This window comes from Bison bison, unplaced genomic scaffold (assembly GCF_000754665.1).
Source record: "Bison bison bison isolate TAMUID 2011002044 unplaced genomic scaffold, Bison_UMD1.0 scf7180017864327, whole genome shotgun sequence".
In the NCBI taxonomy this organism is placed as follows: domain Eukaryota; kingdom Metazoa; phylum Chordata; class Mammalia; order Artiodactyla; family Bovidae; genus Bison; species Bison bison.
The window spans coordinates 685,492-706,165 of record NW_011494899.1 but is presented as its reverse complement, the minus strand read 5'-3'; the positions used below and the strand labels follow the sequence as shown (position 1 = coordinate 706,165).

At 46.1% G+C, this 20,674-nt stretch overlaps 1 protein-coding gene across 3 annotated transcripts in view; it reads right to left on the bottom strand.

Moving 5' to 3' along the window:
* LARGE (like-glycosyltransferase) overlaps nt 1-20,674 on the bottom strand; it is a 619,028-nt gene that overhangs the window by 501,801 nt on the left and 96,553 nt on the right. The window contains exon 1 of one of the 3 annotated variants that reach the window (XM_010853353.1): nt 13,149-13,814. The exons of the other annotated variants lie outside the window; for them this stretch is intronic. The gene's annotated coding sequence lies outside the window, so the exon portion shown is untranslated. Of the gene's footprint in view, nt 1-13,148; nt 13,815-20,674 lie in introns of those variants that run through there. 3 annotated transcript variants of the gene reach the window in all.

Sequence of the window (20,674 nt, the reverse complement as noted above, 5' to 3'; positions counted from 1 at the left end):
TCTCTGCCCCCTTCCCCAGCAAACCTTGATCATGATCAACTTGGATTTTTGTCTCTAGAGATGAACTATTCTGGATGGTTCACATAAATGGGATGATACAATATGGGACCTTTCTAGTGTCTGACTTCTTTCACTGTCTCTCAGTAGAATTTAAGCTTATGACAAGTCTTTGTGTTATTCACCACTTGTATTTCCTGTGCCAAGAAGTTGTGCCTGGTCAAAAAAAAAACACAAAAATACAAAAACAAAACAAGTAGGTAAATTTTTAAGTGTCTGTTAAGTGAATGAACAGATGGACAAGTAGAATGAATGAATGAATGAATGAATGAATGAATAAAGGGTCACATCATCCAGAAGAAGAAGAAATAAGCAAAAGCAGATTGAAGCAAGGCTCCCTGAAGGAGTTGAGAGGATCAGACGTAACTGTGAAACCAAATCCAGAGATGGCGGCAGCAAACCTGGCTATACACACATGTTCGAATGGCCCAGAGTCTGAGTCTGGCCTTCAGGACAGTCTGGAGCTGTACAAATGAACCTGGTGTTTTCTAGATGCAGTGCTTACTGGACCTTCAGCAAAAACACCTCTTTACATAATCACATATTGGGAGAAAACAAATAGCTTCTTGAACACTTTCCAAGAACGTGGCTATGTCATTACATTGAAATTATCTGTAACATGACATCTCCCCAACTATAAACTCCTTGAAAATGGGAAGTGAGCTTATTTATCTTTACATTCTGGTCCCCAGAGCAGTACTCAGGCCCCTGAAACTTGTCAGGGATACCGACTGCCCTGCTCAAAGGGAGTCAATGAGACTCAGAGCTGACCTCAAATCTTCTCCCTTGCATTTTCAAACTGTGCAGCTCCCAAAAACCCAGTGTGATCAGTAGTTTGGCACAGCAGGTGAGACCACAGAGAGTTATAAAGAGCAAAGCCTTGGAGAAAGCTTGCCTGGATAAAAATCCCAGCTCTGCCACTTCCAAGCGTGTGACCTTGGCTAACCTTCTCAACTTCTCTGCGCTCAGTTTCATCATCTGCAAAACCAGGATGATAGCCATCTGCTTCACAGAACTGTTGGGAAGTGAATAAGTTAATCCATAAGAAGTGCTTACAATAGGGACCAGTGCATAGTAAGTGCTTACTTAGTAAGCTTTTGTGTTTACAACCACGTATTAAATTTTTAAGTTCCTGCTCTTTAAGTTTCTTCATCTCCTTATCCGAAATAAGAAGGGTGAAGACTTGCCAGAGAGCTGGGAGAAGTCAGCAAGAGAACACACACAACCCCTCCCCACCTGTCACAACGGTGCTTGATACAAATAAGTGTGTGTGAGAGGGGGGTGGGAATCCAGATGACACGCCTTCTTCAGTCACATATAAATTTAATCAACTATTATTTGCTGAGTGTTTACAAATCTTGAAGGAGGCACTTTGCACAACTCTGGGATCAAACGTAAATAAGACCCAGAAATCTCCCCATCCCAAGGATGCTTAAGATCTGATACTAGAGACAGATGCAGTCCAAATGGTGATGTGTGCACGGGGATTGTATTTCTCCGAGGATGTGACAACAGGAATTTCACAATCCACTATACTGTGCTTCAGGGACCCTCAGGCTGTTCACAATACCATCGTCAGGCTCTGAGTACATCAGGACAGAACTGCTCTGCCCAGGCACAGCTACATGACTTACTCTGGCCGATGAAATAAGAACACAAGTGATGAAGAGGAAGCTTTAAGAACCAGTTGTGTGCCTTCCTCTCTCTGCTAAGATGACCAACAATAGTCTTGATGGGGTGGCCTCACCATCCTGGATCCCATGGTGAAAACAGCACGGAACGGAGCCCCAGGAGACTGAACTTGGATGGACACACAGTATGGGGAAAACTCTGATTATCATCTGCCTCTGAGATGTGCTGCCCAGCATCATGTGCTCTCCTGACATGTGCGTGGTTAACTTTTGAGTGGAAGTTGGGTAACTTGGGCATTCAAAATAAGTGGGGAACTTGGAGCTCTTCCTTCTTCTAACTGCCAGAATCCTACGAGCTGTTCCTCCCTGAAGTCAGCCAAAGGGCTGTTCCATCACCAGCTGTGGTGGGACTGCTTTCATTCCTCCTGGTATTACTGTATTTCTCACAAATATCTCATTAAGGCAATTATCAGCCATTAGCACAGTAGCCCGAACATCAGTACAATCACACACATTAATAAAACACAATTTAGCAGAGCGAGTAAAGGCATGAACAAACCAGGCTCCCTTGTGCAGCACTGCTGGCTTGAGCTGGAGAGAATTTCCACGAAAAGAAAGCCATGCATTTCACAGAAGCCTGCCAGTCTCAGCACCTTCTGAGTCATCATTTGCCTGCAATTCAGTTCTACCAACAAAACCTGAAGTCTTGAAGGATAAGGAGGTGTCTGACAGGCAGAAAAAGTTAATATGCTTTCCAAGAGGGAAAAAGAATCTCCAAATCTTGGAAACATGGGAGAATATGTCAGATCTAGAGAGTGGGGAAGTTGAGATCTGATGTATAGAGGTAGGGCCCAAGGCCAGGAAGGACCCCGCCTGGCAACAGATTTATACATCCTATTAAGCTGTTTGGACTTTTTCTAGAGGCAATGAGGAGTGACCAAGGAGGCTTAAGCAGGGGCTGCATGAGCTGCTCTGAGCTTTAGAAAAACCACTGTGGCAGCAGGAGAATGATGGATTAGAAGACAAAGGGAGGAGGAGACCAGGCTAGTACAACACTCCAGGTCAGAGAGGATGGGAACCCTGCCCAAGGCCGTGACAGATGGAGGTGAAAAGACTTGCCAGCAACACCAGGAGGGAATGGACTACCTGGTCTAAAGCTCAACCTGATGACCTAAGCAAGACAGGGGCAAGGAGAGGGAAAACTGTAGAGAGAATATGTTTCTAAGGATGACTCCGAGATGTCAACCTTGGGGACATAATGATGCCACTAAAAGAGATTTGAAAAATTTCTTTTGATAGGTTTAATCTAGTGGACCAGTGCAGAAGACAATTAACACATGTAAATATAGACCTTAAAAACTCATTTCTTCCTCAAGAGGATTTAATATCTGATGCTCCAGGAACAGAGGCCCCAGAGAACCTGTTCATGAGATCACAGCCATGCTAATAAGCTCCAGCAAGCTCTGAAGGTACTGGGAATCATGCTTGCCCTACTCTGCCTTCCTAGGATTCCAAAAGAGTAACTCACCTGCCCATAGCTTGTGACAGACAGTTTCGTTTTGGACAAGGCTCTTTGGGGCATGTATTGTCTTTCCCTTGTCATTACATCCTCCAGATGTTTGCCCAAGTGATGGCTCTCTGTAACACAATGTCATTTCCATCCACTCAAGTCCCCAAGGGAAACCAGGACTCAAACCAGAGCCTTCCATTGCACACATTCCAGCCAGGGTTGGTTGTCATTGCTAAGACCTCACTCAATCACACGTTCATCTTTGATCCACATGGCCAGGGCACAGATGGTCCATCCATCTAACAGATCCTCTGAGATATCCCCTTAGGATGCTGGTCCATTGCTGAGTTTCCCTTTGTGTAGAGTAATTCATTCCATAAACACAGTTAGACCTCAACAGCTGTCCAGGCCAAGAACATAACACTGATCAGGATGTTCCTTCACAGTTTGTTCACTCATCCACAAACATGAACTCGGCTGTGACAGCACACCAGACCCCAGACAGTGAAGCATGGAGATGAAAAGAAAACTAGCTGTCCTTCAAGGAATTCATGGCTTCTTCAAGGAATTCATGGCTTCCTCAAGGAGACAAAGAAAGAAGAAGACAAAGTACAGGTATATTTATTGTGATTGGTTCTGGTGGCTTTCTGGTTTTTCTTCCCACTAGGTGGTACCAAGTTAGCATATAAATTCAGGCTATTAGTTTAGATTTGGTTTCAGTGGTTGTCCTAAGTCACTTCAGGCAGCTATGACAAAGTACCATACACTGACTGGCTAATAAAAAAAATAAGTTATTTCTCATAATTCTGGAGGTTGGAGAGTCTGAAATCTGGGTGTGATATGGGTATATTTCCAAAAGCTTAACATCCTTATTTGGGATAACTTATTGCCTCTTAGAATGGCACTTCTGAATGCAGGAGATGTTTGTAACAGCACCACTGAATGTCTCTGTCACCCCCTCGACATGTATATGTGCTAGGTAGACTGCTTCACTCATGTCCGACTCTTTGGAGTCAGTAGTGGTAGAGCAGGTGGTGGTGACTCTTATAAGGGCACTAATTCCATTCATGGGGGTTCTATCTTTATGCTCTCATTTAATCATAACTAACTCCAAAGGTCCCACCTCCTAATACCACCACTTTAGGGACTAGATTTCAACATATGAATGACTGGGGAGGGGAGATGACACAGACATCCAGTCTATTGCAGGGGTGTTATCAGAAACATCTAGTGCGTTAAGAAGTGCCATTCTAAGGAGCTGTCCCAGGTAAGGATGTCAAGCTTGTAGAAATATAACCAGTATCACATAGATTGTTTTGTTCAGCCCCTGACAGTCAAGTATCCCAGGATCAGAAACAGAACAGGGTGCCCGTGCTGTCCCCCACCCACACACATCTTGGTAGAAAAGGTACATCTCACATGTAGGACCCCTTTTGCCTAAGAGACCAGGGGACACATGAAAAAGGATGGAGAAGAGTGAGCACTCATTTTCAGAGGCAGTGATGTGCTGCTGGTCCCATGTAAACACAATCATCAGGAAACAGTCCTCTACCTCTACCTATCTCAGCTCTCCACTCAGATGACAAAACACTGCTCAGGATACTCTATATCTTCTGCTCAAAGATGTTGTGTGTGTGTGTGTGTGTATGGGGGGAGGGCGGCTTCCCTGGTGGCCTAGTGGTTAAGAACTCAGCTGCCAATGAAGGGGACACTGGTTCAATCCCCAGTCCAGGCAGATCCCACATGCCACAGAGCAACTAAGCCCACGCACCGTAACTACTGAGCCAGAGTTCCAGAGCCCACGAGCCTCAACTACTGGTCCCGTGTGCCACAACTACGGAAGCCTGCCTGCTCTAGAACCTGTGCTCTGCCACAAGTGAAGCCACCTCAGTAAGAAGCCCATGTACCACAGCGAAAAGTAGCCCCCACTCATCGCTCGTACGCTCGTTGCATAGAGAATGCCTATGCAGCAACCAAGACCCAGCCCAGCCTGTCCAACAAACAAACAAAAAGCTCATGGGGAAATGCATGTTCACTAAGAACACAGTAAGCCCAGGCACTGCTGAGCAACATACTCTTCCCCATTTTGATGGGTATTTCCAGTTTAACTCCCCTGCATTCTGTAATGCTCCCAATTTAAAAGCCCGTACAGGAAAATCTTAAGATTGAAACAAATATCCCATGAACACTGAACAGATACAGAGAGGGAAACAAAAATTTACTGAGTATTCAAATCACATCAGATATACTCAAAACTCTTGCCATGAGCTTAAAAGATAACGTTTTTTTTCCCATTTTACAGAACAACAACAACAAAAAACTATCATTAGGATTAAGTTACTGATCATAATGTGGGGTGGGAAAGAAGATGTCTTGAGGCCAAGATTCCACGTCAGCTCTGTCTGACCTCCAAAATTAATATCCTCTTGATGACATACGTTTAACTCTCATTCAATCATCTCCAATTTCAGGATACTCTCCTCGAAAGGCTAGTATGATGGACTGTCACCCTCCTCTAAGCGCCTCAATCACTCAAGTCATCCTCCTCAACCCAACCTCATCCACCACAATCCGTCCCTGGAGCTAAGACACCAGGTGTGTGTCAGGCCAGAAGTGACAGTTTACCAATCACCTCCAACGGGGCCAAGCACAGCACCTGGTTTCTGGCTCGCCCATGACAACGACAGTGGCTGTGACGGTTCCTTTGATGTCAACTTGGCCTAGAGTCCCCAGGTATTCACCAAACACTAGTCTCAGCAATCCTGTGAAGGTATTTTGTAGATAGACACGGGCAACATCTACAGTCAGATAACTTTAAGTAAAAGAGAGGACCCTCAATGATGGGAGTGGGCCTCATTCAATCAGTCAAAGGCCTCTGGGGCAAAACTTGAGGTGGAGGTTTCCCAGAGAAGAAGAAATTCTGCCTTCAGACTGCAGCATTCTCTCCTGCCTGAGGTCCCAGCCTGCTGGCTGCCCCATAAACTTCAGACTTGCCAGGCTCAATAGTCATGTGAGCTGATCCCTTACACCTAAACCTCTGGGAATATGTATATCTGTATCTGCTTGTATCTACAGCTCCCATCGGTTCTATTGCTCTGAACACTGAATGAAACAGCAACCACCATATGCATAACGTCATGTCATGTAAACCATTCACTTCCATTAGACTGACTTTCCTATGGATGAGGAAACTGCAGCTCCCTGCAGCCAAATTACACAGATGTTACTAACAGAGCCTTGATTTAGGCTCAGACCTTCACACTCAATATGGTAATAATGCTTTCCCTGACATGTGGTCCCCCCAAATTACTACAGGTCCTAATACCAAGAAAAGGAGATTTAATAGTTTGCCACTGGCTACACTTTGAGCATAGCCCGAGGGGTCCCACAACCTAGCCAAACTGGCTCCTCTCCCTCTTGGCTGGGGCGGTGCAGTCTGGAGGTTGGAGTCTAACAGGCTCAGTTTCTCCCAGGACAGTAAGGAGACCAGGGCAGCACTGAGCAAGGGGAGAGCCAAGGCGAGGGTTTCTCTTGGTCCTGCTCCCCTTGGCTAAGCCCAGGCCCCCCTCGTCTGCTCCCTTATCAGGCTGTCCAGCTGCTCAACATGAATTTCAAACTCACTGTTCTTCATCCATTCACTGGAAGCCTTCATGTAAACCTCATTAACAGGCACAGTAATTGCTATGTGAATATTGCCCATTTTCCAATTATGTTCTTTCTTCATGCCGGGCAAATCTGCCATTGGAGAAAAAGCACTGTGTGGCCCTCATTTGTTCTAAGACATGTGGGTAAGTGATCAGCTTTGGACAGTGGCTTTGACAACCACCAAACAGAACTCTTTGCATCCGAGGTACGATCTTGGAAACAGAGCAGAGTGCAAAGTGCAGGCACCTGTCCATCAACCCAGCTCAGGGGCCCACACACTTGGGGCTGTGACTTCAGGGAAGAGACTGGCTGGCCGTGAAAAATGAAGCCTCGACACAGGATTACAGGGAAGATTTGAGCTCCTTCTCCATCCTTCCCACAGGGGATGGTGCTGGAAGATGTGTGTGCTTCCGTCTATACCACCGCCCTGCGAGTTCAGCATCTGCAGAGAATGGGGAGGGTTCATCGTGAAGGGAAAACCTCCCGGAGGTGCTTCAAAAGGAAGGCATACAGCTGCTGAACCATGTACAGATCATCATAAGCACTTCTTATGAGACTATCAACTGCTCATCACCTCCCAAAAAACAGGCAACCCTCCTGAGTCCAATTATCTCCAAACTTTTCCTCTTTTGCATTCAATTTGCTCATTAAATGAGCACACAAAGGCATGGCCTGGCTTTTGGACGCTTGCACAGTTTTCACAAATAGAAAGTGTCTAAGACATAGAAACACAAGGCTTGACTCAGACAACGCCCCACTGTGGTCTGCGTGGGAAAGAAATGAAGAGTGAAAAACTATCTCAGAGCAGAGCAGGGCAGCATCTGGGTTCTCCTTCCTGACTTAATCCTCAAGAGGTATTCTGGTTTTGAGAGAGAAGGAGAGAAAGAGAGAGAGAGAACATATATAAATATAAATAGAGAGATGGATGACTAATTGATAGGCAGATAGATAGATGATAAATAGATAGATAAACCATACATAATACAGAGATGGATGACTGATAGCTAGATGGATGGATGGATAGCTAGATAAGACATGCTGTGCTGGCTTAGTTGCTCAGTCATATTCAACTCTTTGCAACCCCATGGACTGTAGCCCACCAGGCTCCTCTGTCCCTGGGGGTTCTCTAGGCAAGAATACTGGACTGGGTTGCCATGCCCTCCTCCAGGGGATCTTCCCAATGCAGGAATTGAACCCAGGTCTCCTGTATTGCAGGAGGATTCTTTACTATCTGAGCTACCAGGGAAGCCCAAGAATACTGGAATGGGTTGCCTATCCCTTCTCCAGGGATTCCTGATGCAGGGATCAAACTGGAGTCTCCTGCATTGCAGGTAGATTCTTTACCAGCTGAAGATTTGAGCTTATCTAGGAAGCTTTAGAGACCAAATTGCCAACATCCGCTGGATCACTGAAAAAGCAAGAGAGTTCCAGAAAAACATCTATTTCTGCTTTATTGACTATGCCAAAGCCTTTGACTGTGTGGATCACAATAAACTGTGGAAAATTCTGAAAGAGATGGGAATAGCAGATCACCTGACCCGCCTCTTGAGAAATTTGTATGCAGTTCAGGAAGCAACAGTTAGAACTCGACATGGAACAACAGACTGGCTCCAAATAGGAAAAGGAGTACGTCAAAGCTGTATGTTGTCACCCTGCTTCTTTAACTTATACGCAGATTACATCATGAGAAATGCTGGGCTGGAAGAAGCACAAGCTGGAATCAAGATTGCCGGGAGAAATATCGGTAACCTCAGATATGCAGATGACACCACACTTATGGCAGAAAGTGAAGAGGAACTCAAAAGCCTCTTGATGAAGGTGAAAGAGGAGAGTGAAAAAGCTGGCTTAAAACTCAACATTCAGAAAACGAAGATCATGACATCTGGTCCCATCACTTCATGGCAAATAGATGGGGAAACAATGGAAACAGTGTCAGACTTTATTTGGGGGGGGGGCCCAAAATCACTGCAGATGGTGACTGCAGCCATGAAATTAAAAGACGCTTACTCCTTGGAAGAAAAGTTATGACCAACCTAGATAGCATATTCAAAAGCAGAGACATTACTTTGCCAACAAATGTCCATCTAGTCAAGTTTATGGTTTTTCCAGTGGTCATGTATGGATGTGAGAGTTGGACTGTGAAGAAGGCTGAGCACCGAAGAATTGATGCTTTTGTGGTGGTGGTGGTGTTGGAGAAGACTCTTGAGAGTCCCTTGGACTGCAAGGAGATACAATCAGTCCATTCTGAAGGAGATCAGCCCTGGGATTTCTTTGGAAGGAATGATGCTAAAGCTGAAACTCCAGTACTTTGGCTACCTCATGCAAAGAGTTGACTCATTGGAAAAAACTCTGATGCTGGGAGGGATTGGGGGCAGGAGGAGAAGGGGACGATAGAGGATGAGATGGCTGGATGGCATCACTGACTCGATGGACGTGAGTCTGAGTGAACTCTGGGAGTTGGTGATGGACAGGGAAGCCTGGTGTGCTGCAATTCATGGGGTCGCAAAGAGTCAGACATGACTGAGCGACTGAACTGAACTGAGGAAGCTTTCTTATCTAGGAAGCTCTCTTATCTAGGAAGCCCCCTAGATAAGATATATATAGATACAAATAGAGAGATGGATGATTGATAAGTAGGTAGATAGACAGCTATAAAACACAGAGAGATATAAGTAAACAGAGAGATAGATGACTGCTAGATAGCTAGATAGATGGATAGAGGTGGGGAGAGAGATAGATAAAACATGCATAGATATAAACATATGGAGTGATGGATGATTAATTGAGTGGTAGCTAGATAGATGGAGCAACAGATAGATAGATATGTTGGGGACCAAGATTCTAGTTCAGGCCTCTCTAGCCCCCCAAATTAATATCCCCTCCATGACTCTCACTCACTCATCTCCAATTCCAGAATACTCTCCTGGAAAGGCGATGGTGATGGATTGTCATCCTTTTCTCAGGTCATCCTCCTCCACTTGACCTCACTCACCACAACCTGTCCCTAGAGTTAAGACACTGAGTGAGTGCCACAGGTGTGTGTGTACCCACAAACACACACACACATACGCACACAATGTCAAATATATACACCCAAGCCTCAGTAGGTCCCTCTTTGCCTGTCACACGGGTGTCCTGACACCTGCCTCCAGCCCCAACTCCCACCTAGCCCTGAGTAAATACATTCTCACCACCAGCCCATGCAGGTGCTGATGCCTCTGCTGGGAACACGCAGGTCCACACACACTCATGCTTAAACTACTCAGGTATCACCTACTGTTGTAAGCCTTCTGCATGTAAAAATTCATTTAGTGCTCAAGACAGCCCTACTGTCATGCTATGATGACAGTCTCGCCACTTCCGTATTACAGCCATAGAAAGAGAGTCAATTCCCTGGTGGCTCAGACAGTAAAGAATCGGCCTGCAATGCAAAAGACCCGGGTTTGATCCCTGGGTTGGGAAGATCCTCTGGAGAAGGAAATGGCTACCCACTCCAGTATTCTTGCCTCCAGAATTCCATGGACAGAGGAGCCTGGCAGGCTGCCATCCACGGGGTTGCAAAAAGTTGAATATGACTGAGCAACTAATCCAGCACAGCATGTCTTATCTAGCTATCCATCCATCCATCTAGCTGTCTATGGGTCGGACACAACTGAGCAACTAACATTTTCACAACACTTTCAAGGTCTCCCAGCCAGAAAGGGGCCGGTGGGCTCCAGAGTTTAAGCTCCTGACCCCTGCAAGGGCCCTTGGCTCAGACTCTGCCAGTGCCACTCCTTGTGGAAGGCCCCCCTGACTGCCTCTTCCCTCTCCTCACTCAGAGGTAAGGTGTTCCACAGCGCTGTGTTCAGGGCCTTTCTCCAGCTTCACCATCCCTTGCTGCTCCTGGTCACTTACTCATCTGTGCCCTCCCTCTAGACCAGGAGACCCCTGGGGCAGACCCCACAGCTTTCATGGCTGGACACCCAACACAGCATCCCCAAACCCAACTCCCAAAGTAACAGTGCTGTCGAGTGGTCGTGAAGTCCCCAAATCCACATATGGAGAGATCACGGAAGTTAACAGAGCAAAAATATAGAGGATGGAGCTGCTGGAGCCAGATGCAGCTTCCTAATTGAACTGAGGGCAGGAAAAATCCACTAGATAAATAGCTGCCTAATAAATCTGCCCTCCCATCACTGCTGGGCTCCTCCGTGAATTAGCAAGCAGCAGCACACCTTCTATTGGCAGAAGGCTTCCCTGTCATTTTTATTAGTTATACCTTACAACTTCCTGCTAGGTCAATATTATTGAGGGGGTCAGCAGTAAGACAGGACAAAATCATTATCCACAGCTGACAGACCGGGAAGCTGAAGGATGGAGGGAGGAAGCAAGAACAGGGTGGGTGGTCAAAGGGCCTTCGCAGGTATAGACCCCAGCTCCCTAACTAACTTGACCTTGGACAGTTTACAACTATAAAAATGGGGGTATTACTATACCTACTCAAATGGCACAAATATTCAGATCTCCCTATGACACAAGGGCCAGTTCATAATTGCTGAATACGTGGCATTTCCCCTCCTACTCAATGTGGGGCACAAGGGAACGGGGGGCTGAAGATACCAATGTGGGGCTCCCGGGTTCAGTCAATGAACAGTGCAGGGTGAGAGTGCAGTTTATAACATTTGTTCATGTGTATGTTTAACAGTCCTTCAACAGTCAGAGCATTTTTAATGCAAAAAGTAGGAGAAAATCTTTCATAAAAAAAATACAGGTGGTATATTTGAGTGCACACACTCATTCACAATATTTGCTATTGTTGTTGTTTAGTTGGTAAGTTGTGTCTGACTCTTTTGTGACCCTATGAATGGTAGCCGCCAGGTTCCTTTGTCCATGGAATTCTGGAGGCAAGAATACTGGAGCGGGTAGCCATTCCCTTCTTCAGGGGATCTTCTTGACCCACTGACTAAACCTGGATCTTCCGCATTGCAGGCAGATTCTTTACCATCTGAGCCACCAGGGAAGTCCGCTGTTAAATGGATGAGACACCCAAGGACCAGCCAACCCAGTAACTTGTCAAAGGCTCACAAACTCAGTGGATGAGAATTCAGGTCATCCCAACATCTAGGGCTCTGTTTTCTGTGATCCCTCAACCACTCCCCAGGAGGGCATCCTCTCTACAACTGGATTCCAGCCAAGGCTGCAGACTATTCCTCATTCCTGTTCCCCATTGTCATCCTAAGAACTGGTGCTGAAAATATTTGGGCACGTGGTACATGTTCAATAAATACATGTTGATGTACTGATTTATCCCCACGTTCAAAAGCAACTTCAAAGACCACCAGTTTGAAGAGAACTAGACTCATCGATTTCACCAGCAGCCTGATCCCAGATGGCAAGCAACTTGAAAGTTCACACAGGCCCCTGTGGTCTCTGTAATCCAAAGATATTGATCACAACAGCCAATTTCTGTCAGGCCCATCATCACATCACATTTTATCTCCTCCCTGTGGTACGTGAGCTCAAAGCTCACCATCAGTTTAATATTCTATAATATTCATGGCAGAGCTAAAAAACAGTGCACATATACAAATGCTCAAGATGACTTTTTTGAAGTTTAGGCTTTCTGGCCACAAGCTCTGTATCCCTCTGCTGTCCTTTAGGAAATCTCGGCTCCTCCATTTTCAAAGTATACTGCCATCCAGGGCAACTCCAGCAGGACTGTGGCTGCTCACCCACACCACTGGTTTACCAAGTCACTCATTTCCTTGATGCCAACAACCTGCACCTGCACCTCCTTGGTACCAGCTCCCGGCCCTCCACATCCTCTAGGAGCTGACTCAACAGCCCTGACTTCCAATATCCTTCCTTTATTACTTACTTACATACATACTTTATCAAGTACTTAATCCAACCAAATCCACTTCATTTAACCCACACAGCCTCCCTAACCATCCTCTACATATTCCGTGGGGTGTTGATGGGGGGAGACAAACTTGAAAGTGAATCTTACCATCCCTGTAAATAATCAATGTGCCCTTAAATAAGACTGTTAGTTTTTCAAAAATTCAGTTTCTTCATCTATAAATTGGGCCTCTTTTGGAGAAGGGCAACTGTCCAGCAATTGGTCAGGGTGAGACAATTCCCCAGCCTCCATGCTGTGAGAGGTGCTGTTGTTCAGTCACTAAGTCGTGTCTGAACCTTTGCGACCCCATGGACTGTGGCACACACACCTCCTCTGTCCTCCACTCTCTCCTGGAGTTCACCTATCTGACAAGGTTCTAACCAGAGGGATGTGAGCAGCAAAGATGTGGTCCCACACTCACTGCTCGCGATCTTGCTCTCTGCTGTCCAGAGCTTAGACATCACTTGTGGACGATAGGTTTCCTGTGGCCTGAGTCACTGTGTGGAGCAGAGACATCTCCTCCTTTATTCTCCCAACATACTCATTCTGAGAATGAGAAATAAACATCTTAAGTCATTAGACATTCTTGGGTCTACTCGGCTGGCTTCTACCTAAGGCACCATTTTCCTAGCTTGACAGATGGTTAAGATAATTAAACAGTGAAAATTTGCAAACCACAGTGTATAGGACCAGACACAGACCCTGGCAATATAACAGATACTTGATTAATAATTTTCCTCCTCTCTTTATTTTTTCCTATAGCTTTTTGCCACAACTCGTTAAAAGGAGAATACAGGTTACCAGATATTAACTTCTCCACTACAGTTAAGTTTATCCATATTCATCATTAGTTATTCATCATTAATTATTAATAATTACCAAAAGCCAGCATTTACATGTCAAACTTTAAGTGCTTTATGTGTATGATTTCATACCATCCTTACAATAACCTTACGAGGCAGGTATAATTAGTATTTCCACAGTATAAGAATATAAGGCTCAGGGGTTAAGAATTCTGCCCAAGGTCAAAAAGCTAATATAGAACCAGGCGTGTGCATGCTGTGTGCGCACTCAGTCATAGCCAACTCTTTGTGATCCCATGGACTGTAGCCCACCAGGTTCCTCTGTCCACAGGATTCTCTGGGCAAGAATATTGGAGTGGGTTGCCATTTCTTCCTCCAGGGGATCTCCCCTATCCAGGGATCAACCCCACATTTCCTGCATCTCCTACACTGGCAGGAGGATTCTTTACCACTGAGCCACCAGACAAGTCCATAATACAGAACCTGGGCTTTGGAGGTTCTCATCTCATAGGAGGATCTTTTTGGTCAAACCTGGGCTTCCTCCTTGTCCACTATCATCCACCTATTTGCACAAGCCAGGAACGTGCAGGTCTTCCCAGATTCTTCTCGCTCCTTTATTGCCGATGCTTAACATCTCCAGTGCCACCCCTTGTAACATCATCCCACTGCTACTGTCTGGATCCAGTCCCTTCTCATTCATACTCATTCAAGGTTTTGACTGGCCTTATTACCTCCATATTTCCCCCTCCAGTCCTTCTCCAGGCTGCTGCTCAAGAGGCACAATGTCTAAAACCAATACACCTACTGAAAACCTTCACAGGATGCACCCTCCTCTGCCCTGAGGTCCACGACACCCCACGCTGACATGATAAATGTACTTGTCAGTGTCACTGCTCTGGACTATACACTCCTTGAAGGCAGGAGACCTCGATCATCACTGTATCTGTGTCAGGCTCTTACCTAGTCCCTGGAAACACAATGGTGAAGAGATCAAACAAAAATCTCTGCTATCCTGAGAGCCTACTCTGCTTTAGGGTTCTCTAACTGCTTTGTGTTGGCTGGCAGGCATTGCGGTAAGAGCATTGACTGGATTTAAAAGAGTATTCTAGTTTTGTTTATAAATGCTGTCACTTACTACATAGGCATGGCAATGTCAGTGGTCTTCTCTGAGTTTCAATCTCTTCATCACAAAGTAGAAAAACCAGAAGCTATTGGGGACTATTATAGGTTTACATGAGATGATGTATCCAGAATAGGCTTGGAACAGTGCCTGGCACACAGCAGGTGCCTACTAGTTTATGTCCCCATCCCTGAATTGTAAACTACCAGAGAGTGGGGGTGGGTCATACCTGACACTTCTCTTTTTTTTCCCACACCATGCCTTGGGTATAAAAACCATGTCTGATAAATGTCTGTTTGACTGATTGGGTAGTAAAGATCTCCAGGAAACTGAGCCAAAGGTATTTAAGAAGCTTTCTTTCCAACCACCTGCACAAAGGAAGAGTAAGAGCATGTGAGGAAAATAGAGTAGAGATTAACAGGCAAGATTACTCCAAAATGATGCCATGTACCTTCTCTCACCCCAACCAATGAGCTTCTGTTTGGTAAAGCCCACATATCTCCTAGCAGGCAGGTGTGTGTGTGTGTGTGTGTGTGTGTGTGTGTGTACATGTGTATGTACACATATATGCTTATATCAAAGTGGCTCAATTTCAATACATTACTAGAAATGCTCAACAGTCATAAGCATGATGAACAAGAAAGAAAATAAGAAAAAGGGAGTGAAACAGAAGACTGCCCACATGATTCAGCACTTACAAACAGTACAGGAAGGAAATGCAAAACTACAAACAGCAATGCCCCAATTCCCCAGGTACCATTTAAGAGACTTTTTTTAGGTAACAAAAGTCTTACTGTTTATATTGCTAAAACATTTAGTTTTAACTAAGCGAAAAGATGCTTCCCTGATCTTATAATCAGTATAATAAATATATTCTAAATTTTTCTTAATGATCCCAGTTAATCATGTATCCCCTACCTTGGCATGGTGCCTGGCAAAGGAACTGTGTAGCACTAAATTTTACTTAAGCTTCAATGACATTAGGTGTGCCCTTGGGAGTTACAAAGAGTCCTACACAGTAGATCTACATGACCTTATAGCTTGTGGACACAGCTTTCCTGGTACTTTTCCGAGAGGTCAGACCCACTCGTCTCTCACGTTTCTGACCAGCTTCTCGAGCTCCTCTTCCAAGGACACCATTATGTTATATTCTCTAGCTTAAGAATTCAAACCTGAAGCCAGTCGGTGTAGCGTAGGGGTCCTTCAGGCTGTCAGGAATCCACTGGTTCCTCTTCTCACCGTCACAGGTAGACTCAATCTTCCCTAGCTCCTTGAAGTGAACAGTGCCTGGGTGACTAGCTCGGGCCAGTGAACTAGGAGAAAAGGCTTCAAGAGCCAGAACGTGACTCCCCAGGTTCCAACTTCCTCTGGTCACTGTGAGCTCTGACATACCAGTGCTGGGACCCGCCTGGGTCCCAGAATACAACATAGGGCAGGACCTCATCCTCCACATACACACATACCCACCTCAGATGAAAGTGTTAATATGAGTAAGAAATGCATCTCTGTTATTTAAACCACAGAGATTTGGGGGTTGTTAATATAAATAGCATAACCCTATCCATCCTGATAAATATAAATGGTATATTAAAAATAAAATAACAAGATCATGAGTCATCAGCCAAGAGGCCCTCCAATGAGAAAACTGCATAAGCTTATATTCAGACCATGACACACACCTTGGCTGCCCAAGGGGTGTGTGTGTGTAAATACATCCACAGAACCAGAGGGCACCTGTCACTGCTGCTTCCCTGCAGTGCAAGTCTACTAGGAGCTCTAAGCTGCCTAAAGACCCAAGGATAGAGACCATGTCTTTTCCTCCTGTCTTCCCAGAACCTAATAACACGGCCTGGTACAGAGTAGAGGTCAATACATATTACATATTTATCGAAGTTAACCCTCTTGCTGGATATCAAGGAGGAGAAAATCTTTATGACAACTTGCCCAAGTTTACATGAAGCTTGTCACTAAAGAAGGAATTAGGCCCAGCCATCCTTCTACAAGGACAGAGCTCCACCCACCCACTCACTGATGGGTGAGGTCTGATGACATGGCGTGTCCCCTGTCCTTGCCCTCTATCTGAGGACAGAGCCAATGACTCATGCCTAGAGACACTGTGACCATGGACAGATGCGTCTGCCCAAAGCCAACAGCACCCTCTGTCCTCTTTGGCCTTCCCCTTAGACGGGGAGGAATTTTCTGGCCAGGTCCATTGGTGGGCAGAGCTTTTCCTGCAGCCCTTTGGGTCAAGATATCCTTGTTCAAACTGAGTCATCAGTACTTCATGCTCCCTGTCCTGATTAAAGGGCAGATCTTGGTACAAGACTTTACAGTTACCCCAGGGCACCCCACGACCCATGACAATGAATTCTTTATCTGCATTAAGTACATTACCTAAGAGTGAGCAAAAACTGTAGCCAATTACTGAGTGTTCACTAATTTCAAAAATGCCATTATAGTGTGTACTGGGCTAGGTACTTCACTTATACAATTACCCCATCTAATCCTTAGAACAGTCTTATAAGGTAGATATTATTACCCTCACTTCAAAGACTAGAAAACAACAGAACCAAAAGTTCATGTCACTTGTCCCCATGAGACACACAGTCCCCTGAATCTTGCTAGCATTTTATTGACGGATGTTTCTTAGTTCCATCTATTTCTCTGAGTCCATGACTTACCTGTTCATCTCTATTCTTTCACCTATAAACATGAATTGAGAGCCCGAGGCGCTCCTGTCCCCATTTTTGTGCTTCTGGTGGTTGACCAGTAAACGGGTAACTTAATGACTAAGCATCCCAGGCAGCTCTGCAAGTGCACCTTGCAGAGAACACTGGCCTTTGCTACAAAAAACTATGGAGGGGCCCTAAAGGAAAAGCATCCTAAAGGAACATTCCAGAGGCCAGTTTGCTCATTTCAGAATTGGGATATTTGTCTGGTCTCCAGACACTGGGTAGGGACAGAGACAGGAGAAAGCCCACCTGGTTCTTCCCGCCACCGGTCCATCCCAATTCCAAAAGGGACTGGATATTGCTAAACTCCCCCGTGGCAATCAGTGAGCACAAAAGAGCAGGTGTGGATGTGGGGGAGCACCATGATGTGGAGGGAGCGGCTGGGAATGCGAGACAGGACTGCCACTCTTGAGGGAGAAGACAGAGTAGGAGGGTTAGGAAATTGTCAGAACAGAGCTGGGGAAGGCCAGGGCTGAGGACACAAACCCCGCCTGTCCCACACCTTGATTCCAAGGACAGACAGACCTGCCATCCGGGACATCCTTTATACACAGACATAGCCATTTCTCTCTCTCTCTTTTTTTTTTTTTTTTTACAGCTTCTATTTAATTTCTACTCCAGTACTCTTGCCTGGAAAATCCCATGGATGGAAGAGCCTGGTGGGCTGCCGACTATGGGGTCGCACAGAGTTGGACACGACTGAAGTGACTTAGCAGCAGCAGCAAATCCTGGTTTAAAAAAAAAAAAAATCCCCTTGGGCTTCCCTGGTGGCTCATCTGCCAATGCAGGAGACTTGGGTTCAGTCCCAGGGTCGGGAAGATTCCCTGGAGGAGGAAATGGTAGTTCACTCCAGTACCCTTGCCTGGGAAATCCCATGGACAGGGAAGCCTGGCGGGCCGTAGTCCAAAGGGTCGTAAAAGGGTCTGACGTGACTTAATGATTAAACACTTTAACTACGAAAATCCCCTATCTGCTGTAATACAAACTCGGTGACTTAAAAGAACAGAAACTTACTCTCTCACAGCTTGAGAGGCCAGAAATGCAAACTCAAGGTGTCACAGGGCTGTGCTAGCTCCAGGGGAGAACCTGCTCCTCGCCTCTCCCAGCTCCTAGAGACTGCCAGCAGCCCACGTCTTAGCGCCTGCACGGCTCCAATCTCTGCCTCTGGTCACCTCGCCTTCTCCTCTTTGGTGTGTGAATATTTCCCTCTGCCACCCTCTGATAAGGACACATGGGGTTGCACTTAGGGTCCACTCTACGCCTATCAGCCAGAATTATCTCCCATGGGCTTTTCCCTATTTTTCAAATAAGGTACCATTTACAGGTTCCAGGGACTAGGACCTGATGTATTTGGGGGACTTTTTTTCATCCTGCTACAATTCTCATCTTACCTAATCTTAAGAAAATCATATGGGTAACCCTTCAAAACAAATGAGGAAGAAGCATAAAGCTAAAACATCCAACCTGAGAATAGCCTTGGAAATCAGCAAACTCCTGTTTCCTCCAACGAAAAAGAGGAAGCCGGAAGTGCAAGTGATTTGCTTTCACTTTCAGAAGATTCACCCTACTAGCACACAAGAGCTATTTCAATTCACAGCTTCTCCCAGGGCATTTAAAAGAGTTCCTTGAAAATAGTAATCTATCACCCTCTCTCCCTCCCCACCCAGAAAAACACACTGTGCATAAAATTTGGAACCCATCTACTGTATAAAAAGAGCCACATCTCTACAAAGAGATTGTTGTTGCTGGTTAGTCACTCAGTCGCGTCCGACTCTTTCTGCGACCCCAGGGACTGTAGCCTGCCAGGCTCCTCTGTCCCTGGGATTTCCCAGGCAAGAATCCTGGAGTAGGTTGCCATTTCCTTCTCCAGGGGATCTTCCTGACCTAGGGATAGAACCTGAGTCTCCTGCACTGGCAGGCAGGTTCTCTAACACTAAGCCATCAGGGAAGCCCCTACAAAGGAACGCACACATGCTTAAGTCGCTTCAGTTGTGTCCAACTCTATGTGATCCTGTGGACCACTCCTCCGTCCATGGGGTTCTCCAGGCAAGAACACTGGAGTGGGTTGTCATGCTCTTCTCCAGGGAATCTTCCCGACCCAGGGATGAAACCTCGCATCTCTTACGTCTCCTGCATTGGCGGGCAGGTTCTTTACCACTAGCGCCACCTGGGATATCATTTACCAAAAAAAGCAATCTCTGAGTTAGCTCAGCAGACTGGAGATAAAAAGTTCAAGTGTTCTGGCCTGGGTTCACATCTGGACCATGTGAACTCAGACACGGCGGCTGATAAGGGGACCACAAGAGATGGCTGATGAGAGGAGGGCTGAGATGGGGGCTGCTCTTGGAGAAGGCAAGGTGGTATCATGTGCACCATTGTCTGGAGCAGCAAGCACTGAGCCATGGCCACCATGAAGGAAGCAACGTCTCCTTCCCTGGCTCTCAGATGTCAGGGAGCATCAGCCACTTGGACAGCTGTGTTGAAACAGATTATTGGGCCCCGTCTCCAGAGTTTGCACTTCTGTAAATCTTGGGTAAGGCCCAGGAATCTGCATTTTTTCTTAGTTGAAGAATGTGGGAACTTAGTTCCCCAACCAAGGACTGAACCCGAGCAGTAGAAGTACGGTGTCCTAACCATGGGACCAACACCAGGGGAGTCCCAAGAACGTGCATTTCTAACAAGTTCCCAGGTGCTGGTGAAGCTGCTAGGGGCAGTGAGGGAGGAGAAAAGCAGTAGAAATGGAACCCAAGAGATGTATGTCAGAGACAGTCCTGGGAGAATCCCTAACATTCTGAGGGATGAGAAGACACAGGATGGCAGAAAGGGACAAAGGTAAGGCTCACCGATAGAGCAGAGGAGGGAAGATGAAGGACTCTGTAACTGACATGTTGATATAAAGCCACCAGTGGGACAGGTGGGAAAATACATCTGTACCCCAGGGGGGGTGAGTTCGTAGAGGAGAAAAAGCCACAGAACCCAGAGACAGCCTGCTTTTGAAAGGCAAGAGGGGACCGGATGGGAGCTCTCAAGAGTAAGCTGGATCTCCAGCGAGCCCTCTTCCAAAATCGCAAAGAGGTCTCTGCTGAAGGAGGTGTCAATGTGATGAGATCAGCAGGCAAGCTCAGGAAAGGTAAGGACGGCAGAGATGTCATTTAGATGTGACAACCAGGCCGCCAGTGGTACACAGAGCAGTGTGTGGGATAGAAGCCAGATGCTGGTGGCCAAGATGAGAAAGTCAATGCCTTCTCTGCAGGCTCTTCTTTGGTGATGAAGGTGGATGCAGAAGGAAGCA